General features: G+C 44.5%; 1 protein-coding gene across 1 annotated transcript in view; it reads left to right on the top strand.

Moving 5' to 3' along the window:
- Nucleotides 1-7,471: 7,471 nt before the first annotated feature.
- The window catches only part of CDCA7L (cell division cycle associated 7-like), a 62,975-nt gene continuing 60,713 nt past the window's right edge, over nucleotides 7,472-9,733 (top strand). Inside the window, exon 1 of the mRNA XM_015417996.1 lies at nucleotides 7,472-7,724. The gene's annotated coding sequence lies outside the window, so the exon portion shown is untranslated. The remainder of the gene's footprint in view (nucleotides 7,725-9,733) is intronic.

The following is a 9,733-nucleotide window of genomic DNA, read 5'->3' as shown; positions in this document are numbered from 1 at the left end:
CTTTTTGACTGTATGGTTCCTGAAAAGTTATGGTTGGTTTTAAAAGAAATGGGTGTGCCACAACATCTGACTGTTTTGATGTGCAACTTGTACTCTGGATAAGAGGCTACTGTCAGGACAGAATACAGAGAAACAGAATGGTTTCCATTTGGCAAAGGTGTCAGACAAGAATGTATTTTATCATCCTGTCTCTTCAATCTATATGCAGAACACATCATAAAGAAATCTGAATTAGATTTAGAGGAAGGTGGAGTGAAAATTGGTGGAAGGAACATTAACAATTTGAGATATGCAGATGACACCATATTACTAGCAGAAAACAGTGAAGACTTGAAGTGACTACTGTGAAGGTTAAACAGAAAGTGTCAAAGTAGGATTACAGCTGAACACTAAGAAGAAAAAAGTACCGACTGATAAATTACATAACTTTAAGACTGGCAAGGAAGAAATTGAACCAAAAGGCAGACTCAAGCAAGAAATCATAAGGAGATTGGAACTGGAAAGGGCAGCCACAAAGAAGCTAGAAAAGATTCTTAATGGTATGGATGTGCTGCTGATGTCTGAGAGCAAGGTAGTTCATACTATAGTATTCCCCATTACTATGTATGTGTGTGAAAGTTGGACAATGAAGACAGCTGAAACGAATAAGGTTGATAAATTTGAAATGTGGTGTTGGAGGAGAGTTTTACAAATACCATGGACCACCAAAAAGACAAATAAGTGGGTTCTAGATCAAATCAAGCCTGAACTCTGCTGTGTAGAGTCTCCATTGGGGAGAAAGGCGGGGTATAAATGAAATAAATAAATAAGCTCTCCTAAGAAGAGAAAATGACTAAACTGAGGCTATCATACTTTGGTTACATTATGAGAAGACAAGACTCACTGGAAAGGACAATAATGCTAGGAAAAGCTGATGGTAGCAGGAAAAGAGGAAGACACAACATGAGATAAGCCAGAAACAACTTGACGGCACTTACACACACAAATACACACACACAGTTGCAAGTGATTTGTTTCTTTTTGGGCACCCTTCAAACCTGAAAGTAACGTATAGCTGGCCCAGCCTCTCTAAACAAGACAAAACCTGATAGAATGCACTATGGGAAGGAAGAAAAGGAATAAAGGGCGAAAATAAGCATGGGGAGAGTTCATTCATTTCCATTTGCAGTGCATAAATGCTTAGGAAGTAGTGTTTCAGCTGTGCAAATTTAAGGCCACGTGTTTTGCTCTGTGAGAGATGTCACAGGACAAAATAACAGTCCAAATTAGTATTACTAGGCACGCCCTGACAACTGACATGAGTCTGGGGGAGGGGAACATGGGGGTGCCATCAGCTTCTGGGGAAAACATGGAAGTGATACACCTCTCTAGGAATCACCAGCAGCTCTATGGTAAAACTGTAGAGTTTCTGGTGATGCCTGGAGCAGAGTGATGTCACTTCCAAGTTTTCTTGGAAGTGACATCACATTATTGTCACTGCCTTTACTTTACATTATTTTTCTCCTGACAGCCACAGGAGCAGTATAGGAAACAGGAGCCAAGTGTAGGGAATCCCCTGCCCTGACCCAAATACGTAGGGTGGTAGACATTAGCCTGAGTTGAACAACCTTAAACATTCATGCAAACAGGGAAAGCATGAGCACGAGAAAGCTAGCCTGATTTCATCAGATCTCAGAGGGTGTTCAGTATTTAGATGGAACCACCAAGAAACACCAGGGTTGGCACACCAAGGCTAATAAGGGGAATCCAGCCCTAGACATCTGTTGTCTTGATAACCCTACAGGGTCACCATAAGTCTGCTGCTACTTAATGACAAAGGAAAGTACAGTGATCTGATTGCAAGCCTTTCGATGTTATTGCTGGATTTATTTGGTCTACCTGGGGTTTTATTATTTTGTAATAATTTTAATACCTAGTAAAAGTGTTAAACATGAATACCTGTAGATGGGGTATACATACATTACCCTAATTAACGCATATGTTTTCCTTAGGTTCAGAGAGCCAAGAGAAACCTTAGATTTTTCAGGTAAAACCATATGCAAGAAGATTATATGTTTAGCCATTAACAGTACAATTCTAAACAAAGTTATACTCTTCTAAACTGTTGAAGTCAGTGGGCATAGAAGGGCTTAACTCTGTTTCAGACTGCACTGTAAGTTTAATTTACAATAGGGTTACCATATTCTGAAAAGAAAAAAGAGGATATGTTTCCCAACTGACTTCAAACAAGCAACCACTATGATGAGTCTCATTTTTAAATACCCCTACTATTTAAGCTGTGATAATTGCTACTAATTAGGAATATTCCTAACCTTCCAACCCAAAAAGAGGAAATTTTCCTCAATTTTTTAAAAAAGAGTCCAAAGGAAGATGGACACCAAAAACAAGACACGTCCTCTATAAAGAGGACATCTGGTAACCTTAATTTACAAAGTTATGCATATGATAGGCAGGAAAGTATCTGGTGAATTTTTGCAGCTCCTCTGGATCATGAGGAAACAAGCCCATAAGGATGAGCAAATGAGATGAGCTTTTGCATCAGTCTTCAAGGCGATAAGAATTCTACCATGCACATCAGGTGTAGATGTGTGGTTGGACTGCTGTCCATATGGACTCAGGGTTATATTTAAAAAACAATTCTAATGCATTCTGGGAACTAGATCACCTTGCTTTATGGAAATCACTATCACATTAAAAGTGTTGTTGGCAAACATCAAGTAAGGAATAAAAGAACCAACAAACAGAAATTAAAACTGTCTGTGGCTATTAAAACATAAAATAATAACAATACCTATTATTGTTGTTCTTTTTTGTAATGGTGTAATGGTAGGCTTTTAAAACAAGATGAAGGACTTACAGGGCCACCCTGAGGAGAGCTGCACCCTTCTAAACCAGTTGACTTCAATAGACTCAGAAGGGTGTAACTGGTTAGGATGTCAGTGAAAGACTCCGCTGCAGGCCAAGGGTGACCACAAGTAAATTGTAGATTTGTTGTGGGCAGCTATATCTAACACAATGATAATTACCCTGCATTGCAGAACAGAATCTGGCCATTCTTTTTTACTTATCAGAGGATTTAGAGAGCAGGAAAACGAGGATTACAATTCCTCCCAGCAGCAAGTAATCCTTTTAAGTAAGGTATGTCAGTATTCATTGAGAAGTGTGGGAAAGTGCCTGGCTACTTCAGATACTTGACAGGTCTAGGAGACATGTGGTGGCAGGAACTTGGGATCAAAAATCCTCAGAGTCATTATTTCAATGGAACCCAAATTAGTAACTGTTAAGTGCAGAGATGAAAAAAAGACTGAGCTCATGAACTGGGATTTAGCGTAATATCACTAATATGTTTTGTGAATTGGAAAAAAAGCATCAAGACATGGTATTAGCACATTTTCACAGTATTTATTCAATTAAAACAAATTTATATCTACTTGCAAGGGCATTTCACAAATGATACCCTTAATGTATAATTATATTTTATGTCACTATAGAAATACAATTGGGGGGCGGGGAGACCTGTATAAATGGACAGACTTGATATGTTTTCATAGCAACTAATAATGTCTTCATGTACACATTTATTCTGTACAGAAAGCAGCAGTTCAAAAGTGCTTCAGCCCAATTATAGGGTGTATCATAAGCCTCAAGTGGAATTACGGTTATAAATTTCATTGCATGGTTTAAATTCAAAGGGCTGGGCTGAGCAATCATCAGAAATACTCTTGTAGGATGATGAGCAAAGTCAAAGGCTAGTCCAGACCCAATTGTTATAAAATTCACCAAATGTGATATATCATATTGCAGCTGAAGAGCACCTAGGATCTAGCTATAACATCAAGTCTGAGATGCTGATGAGAGTCTTTAGAAAAGGTAATAGCACAAAGATGATCAGGGCTTAGAGAAGAAGTCTTTGAAGTAATGTGAAAAGAGGTTTTGAAAAGCAGTAGAAATTCAATAATGCTTGGGAAACCCACAGCAGTAAAGTGAGAGGTATTTGAGATACAGTTGGGATGGTTACAGCCAAATGAATTCCAGTAAAATGAAAAAGTAGACTCTATTGTTGCTAAGTTAGAAGCTGAAAGAGGATTCTAAACACCAAGTGTTTTAAAAGGAAATACTAGGAAAAGGGGACAGCTGCATACAAAAAGGATAACTGTAGAACAGTGTAATGTTTTTCTTCTTAAGGAGGGAAGAAAGCAGTGGACTGTCTTTCATATTATACAGTTCTTAAAGAATAATGTAGTTGCAAAATTGTGTTATAGCATGATTTAAGTGAATAACGTTTATCACAAGACTTTCTACCATACAGATCAGTTCTTCATAGTACAGGCTAATTCCTGGACACCTTTTTAACAGAACTGCTGCATAATGTTGAGTGTTAGTATAAACAAGAACAGAAGCCCAAAGAAGCATCTTAGGAGCAAAAAACTTTGATGCTATTCATATTCCCACTTTTTCTTCTCTGTCCCCCTCCCCACCACATGCACAGCTTCACACCTCATCCCCCAAAGTAGCACCTGTATGTTTTTCATTTATTGGGTGCTAAAAGGCAAACTATTTAAATGACAAAAAAAATGATAAAATGGTGCTGTGTGTGAGTAAGCCTGTGCTCAGCAGTTTTATTGGTTTGAATCTAGACATGAGTCTTCTACTAAATGGCAGTTATTTGCTTCACTGAGTAAGATCAAATATTGTTTTGTTGACAAATTGCACAGATATGTGCAGACAAGTGGGGAAGGAGCAGGGGAGGTGGGCACCACGATGAAAACCTGTAGCAGTATTATCGGCATTTAGACCTCAAATGCATGTTTTTTCAAAATGGTCATGCCATAAAATGCTGGATATTTTTTTTCCCGTGGTGCAATCAGCCCCGTAGCTAGGGAATTCTTTAGGAGGGGGCCTCGGGGGGCCCACCAGCTAATTAAATGGAAGTACAGTGCAGGTGGTAAGTTGGATCCTGCCGGAGCGCCCTTCCTCCTTCCCTCGGCCGGGGCCCAGCCGAGTCTGGAGGGCGCCAGACCTGCCGGAGCTGGCTCCCCATCGGAGGACCGCGCGGCCGGGGTGGGGGAGAGGGGCCCGGGCCTGTGGGGCAGGCAGTGCGCCTCCAGTCCCGTCTCCCCGGGGTGGGTTCAGGCCACAGGAAAGTCCGCGGAGGAGGGGGGAGGGCCGGGGATGAGCAGACCCCCCACACACACACACCGCCCGCCCCTCACCAGCAGCGGCCCACCCCGCTCCGCCCGCCCAGCCTCCCTCCCACTTCTCCCCCTGCACAGCGGCGGGGGGGGGGAGAGAAAAGCCGGCCTCCCCCCGTTGCAAGTCCCTTCAGGCACCACCCTCTGATTGGCTCGGTGCCGCGTCAAGCCAAGCCTTGCAAAAAGGGAGAAAAAAAATAAAACGCCTGAACGTTCCCGCCGCTGCCGTTGCTCCGAGCAGATTCCGGTCTGCGGCTCAGGAGGATCCTTGTTTTAGCACCACAGCACAGTATTGAATATGCAGGACAGTCTGCGGGCACGGATGTGTCCTTCCATTTGACCGTGGACTTTGGGGGGCTGCCTATGTAATCATAATGAAAATCCATTCCTCTGATCCACGTTTTGCTCCACAACTCAAGGACCACAGCTCCCCCACCTCCTACAGGCTTCATCTCAATTTGTTTAAACTTAAGCCCCGTGTACGAAAGGCAGCGAAACTTGTTTCCCCTTCCTTGTGCAAATGCGTGCTTAAAATATAACCGGAGCCCTTTGGCAGCAGAGGTCTTGTCCTACCGCTTTAACAGCTCCCCGGTGTCCGGGGAAAATCCAACAGGCGTAGCTTTGCCCGTCCTTACACCTTTATGCCAGAAAAACTTCACAAGGTGAATGTCTCCTTTTTAGACCTCAAATGCATGTTTTTTCAAATGGTCATGCCACAAAATGCTGGATATCTTTTTCCCCGTGGTGCAATCCACATGCAATATGTGATTTTTAAATTGTAGCAGGTCAGTAGTTCAGCAGTTCGAGACCCAAGTTGCCGCATGATGGAGTGAGCTCCCATCTCTAGTTCCAGCTCCTGCCAACCTAGCAGTTCAAAAGCAAGAAATTGCAAGTAGATAAATAGGTAGCAGTTCAAAAGCAAGAAATTGCAAGTAGATAAATAGGTACCACTTCGGTGGGAAGGTAACAGTGTTCTGTGCGCCTTGGTGTTTAGTCATGCTGGCCACATGACCACGGAAACGTCTTCGGACAGCGCTGGCTCTTCGGCTTTGATATGCAGATGAGCACCACAACCCTAGAGTCGGATTTGACTGGCTTTCGAGCAAGGGAACCTTTACGGGCACACAAGATTTCAATCTCTTTTTTGTACTGTAGAACATAGGTTCAGGCTCAGCACCATTAAATTCCTCTTCCGCCACCTTCCAAAGTCCATAGATGTTGGTGTGATTTTGAGAGGGGGGGATGGCAAGTAACAACTTGAAGGATCCAGATTTTTAATGCATTTCTTATGCTATGATGATGCCACAAAACAGTGGGTTCATTTTTATGGTGCTGCTGGGATATGTGATTCCATGAATTTTGGTGGAGTCATGAAAATCTGTAAGGATCTGCATATTTGCATTTTTTGGTGCCATGGTGGTGCTACAAAGCACAGCAGCCTGTGTGATGTGTGATTTAATAATATATTTCAGGTGATGTTCAGTCTAGGAGGATCCTTGTTTTAGCACCACAGCACAGTATTGAATCTATGTTTATGCAGGACAGTCTGCGGGCACGGATGTGTCCTTCCATTTGACCGTGGACTTTGGGGGGCTGCCTATGTAATCATAATGAAAATCCATTCCTCTGATCCACGTTTTGCTCCACAACTCAAGGACCACAGCTCCCCCACCTCCTACAGGCTTCATCTCAATTTGTTTAAACTTAAGCCCCGTGTACGAAAGGCAGCGAAACTTGTTTCCCCTTCCTTGTGCAAATGCGTGCTTAAAATATAACCGGAGCCCTTTGGCAGCAGAGGTCTTGTCCTACCGCTTTAACAGCTCCCCGGTGTCCGGGGAAAATCCAACAGGCGTAGCTTTGCCCGTCCTTACACCTTTATGCCAGAAAAACTTCACAAGGTGAATGTCTCCTACCGTAGAGCAGAAACCCTGCCCAGGAACAAACAACACAAAAAAAGGCGGCAAACTTTTAATTTAAACACCTTCCCCGCCCCAAAAGGCGGAGAAGGCGCATTCTATCCCGGTATCTTAAGCCTCGGGTGACCCCTGATACGACTTGGAGGGTGCTCCAGCGAACGTTTTTGCTCTCCCCAGTCGTCCCGCTCGGAAGGAACCCAAACGGGCCCATCCCCTTCACGTCTCCCGCCACCGGACTGTTCCATTCCGAGCGCAGGAAGTGGGGAATTCTCCCGTGCCGGCCACCTCCTCGCTCGCAACTTCTCCAGCCTCCTGGACCCGAACGTGGTCTTGAGGAAGACGAATCAGCGGCGGCCAGGAGACTCCCGGTAAAGGCAGGCGGCGGGGAAGGCGAAGGAGCGCCGAAGCCCCTCGCTCTCTCACCCCCTTGCCCCCTGCTCATCCAGCCGCCCTGCGTCCTGCGCTGGGACGTCTGGTGGCGGCGGGTAGTTCGAGCTCGGGCTTGAGGAAGGCTCGAAAGTGAGCGAGCCAAGAGACGCGCTCTCCGGCCGACCCCTAGCTACAGGGGGAGCGAACGTGCGGCCAGGGTGGCCCCGCGGAGACCCCGAGGAGCAAGGTGAGGTAGAATAGCACGCACGCACGCTCGCCCTGGCTTTTGGGACTCCTCCCTGGGAACTCCTGGCCATGCGGCTTTTCTCCCCCGCCGCGTTGCACAGGAAAAACCCGCTGAGATGCCGCCTGGCCGCGGCTTTTGCCTGGAACCGTTTTGTGTGTGAACTGTTTGGCGCCCACTCACACCCCGCCTCCTCCTCTCCTGGTAAAGGGGCACATGGGTTTGTTATGAAAGAGTCGCAGCAGCAGCGGGATGGCCCGACCCTTGCTTTCAGTGCCGGGGTTTTCAGTCTTTGGGCTCCTGAAACACCAGGGGAGTGCTTTGCTTTCGCCATACAGTGAACCCCGGCCTTCCAGGAGAAAGGGTTTGATCCCCAGGCCCTCCTCCGTGGGGAAATACAAAGGGCTGCGAATAGACACATGGCAGGGGGGAGGTGCGTGCCTGATACTCTGCAAAAGTGGTTATAATTCCGGAGCGATAGTCGGGTTAGTCTGCTGCAGCAAAATAAAACAGTTATGATGCCAACGCGCTTCTTTATTTAGAAGTCGGTCTAAGTTTCTGTTTCCGACCCGCACGCGAGTTCCCGGAGAGCCCTGGCCGCAGGCTACTGATTTCCCGCCACGTTGCTTACCGCGCTGCGTAAGTGCAGCCTCTCCCGTGCCTTTGCGTTTCCCCGCTGCTGAGTTTGGAATCTCTCGCGGCCTTTGTTCGCATCCTTCCCTCGGTTTGACTAGGCTTCGGTTGCCCAATTACCGGAGTCCGAGGAGAGGGGATTGTTATGGGAAAGAAGGAAGTCGCTGGTTGGAATGGGCGGCTGCAAACTTAGGCCCTTCTGCGGAGTAGCCGGGTCACGTTTCAGATCGATCGCCACGGATTTGAACGAGACCATATGTAAAATTTAATAGCTCCATTATCTATGTTCTTTGGTTAAAGGGGTATTTGACAAATAGATTGATTTGTGGTTTATGGATATGAGTGTAAATTCGGGGTGTGGGGGGAGGTGGCTGTCTTCGTCCATTGCAGCAAACCCCAAAAGGAGTCTTGTGCATCTTAGTGACTAATAGATCTAATGAACTCAAGTGCAGTTTCACAGATGCAGCTGAAGAAGTTGTCTCACCTTCGTGAAAGGGACAGTTAGAATTTGATGTATCACAAGACTCTTGTTTCTAATTATGAGGGAGGCTATGAGTTTTTTTCACTCTTCAGTAAATAAGCCTTACTGTAAAAGATAGTTTATCATACTTACAAAGATGAAATTTCTGCTTGAAGTACTAGCATTTTCTTGGTATATAGTTTGTAATAGGCTTTGAGGCTCAGTGAGAAAAAAACAAGGCTGTAAACAATACTTGGAAGCAGACCCTGTTACAATCAATGTTGTTTACTTCCAGGGCTGTAAACAACAATACTTGGAAGCAGGCCCTGTTACAATCAATGTTGTTTACTTCCATGTGGGGCTGTAATGGTTACGATTGATTAAATTAACTGGTTAAAATCCCATGATTAATTGGGTAGCAGATCCCTTTATATGTTGTAATATAGCTTTATTTTAAAAAGTTGGAGCAGGCACTTTTAGAAGAAGCATATTCCTCTTCCCTTCTCAGAGAGGAATGCTTTTTAGATCTGAAACTTAGACATTTGTGTAGAATGTCAAAGGTGTTTTTTTCATTTTTAGAATGACTGTGTTTTGTGGAAGCTTGTGTGGAGCTAATAAGTTGATCAATGTGTTTTGTGGATGCTTGTGTGGAGCTAATAAGTTGATCAATTACAACTTGTGTATTTAATTGATTGCTTTAATTTGCTGTACTGACAGTCCTGAGTAAGTTTGGGTTATAAGTGATTGGAAAGTCTATGGAAATGGGTACACTCACTTTTGAGATCGGCAGATAGAGGAAGAAGTACTAGCAATCACATCCCCATTGCGTGGTAAATTATTCAGTACCCTCCCTGATGATTTCAAGAAACATTGTTATAGATTATTTTATTTGGATTTGTAATATAAAGACCGGGGGGGG

Source organism: Gekko japonicus, unplaced genomic scaffold, assembly GCF_001447785.1.
Source record: "Gekko japonicus isolate JY-2015 unplaced genomic scaffold, Gekko_japonicus_V1.1 scaffold1165, whole genome shotgun sequence".
Classification (NCBI taxonomy): Eukaryota; Metazoa; Chordata; class Lepidosauria; order Squamata; family Gekkonidae; genus Gekko; species Gekko japonicus.
This window is presented reverse-complemented; position numbering and strand designations above follow the sequence as displayed.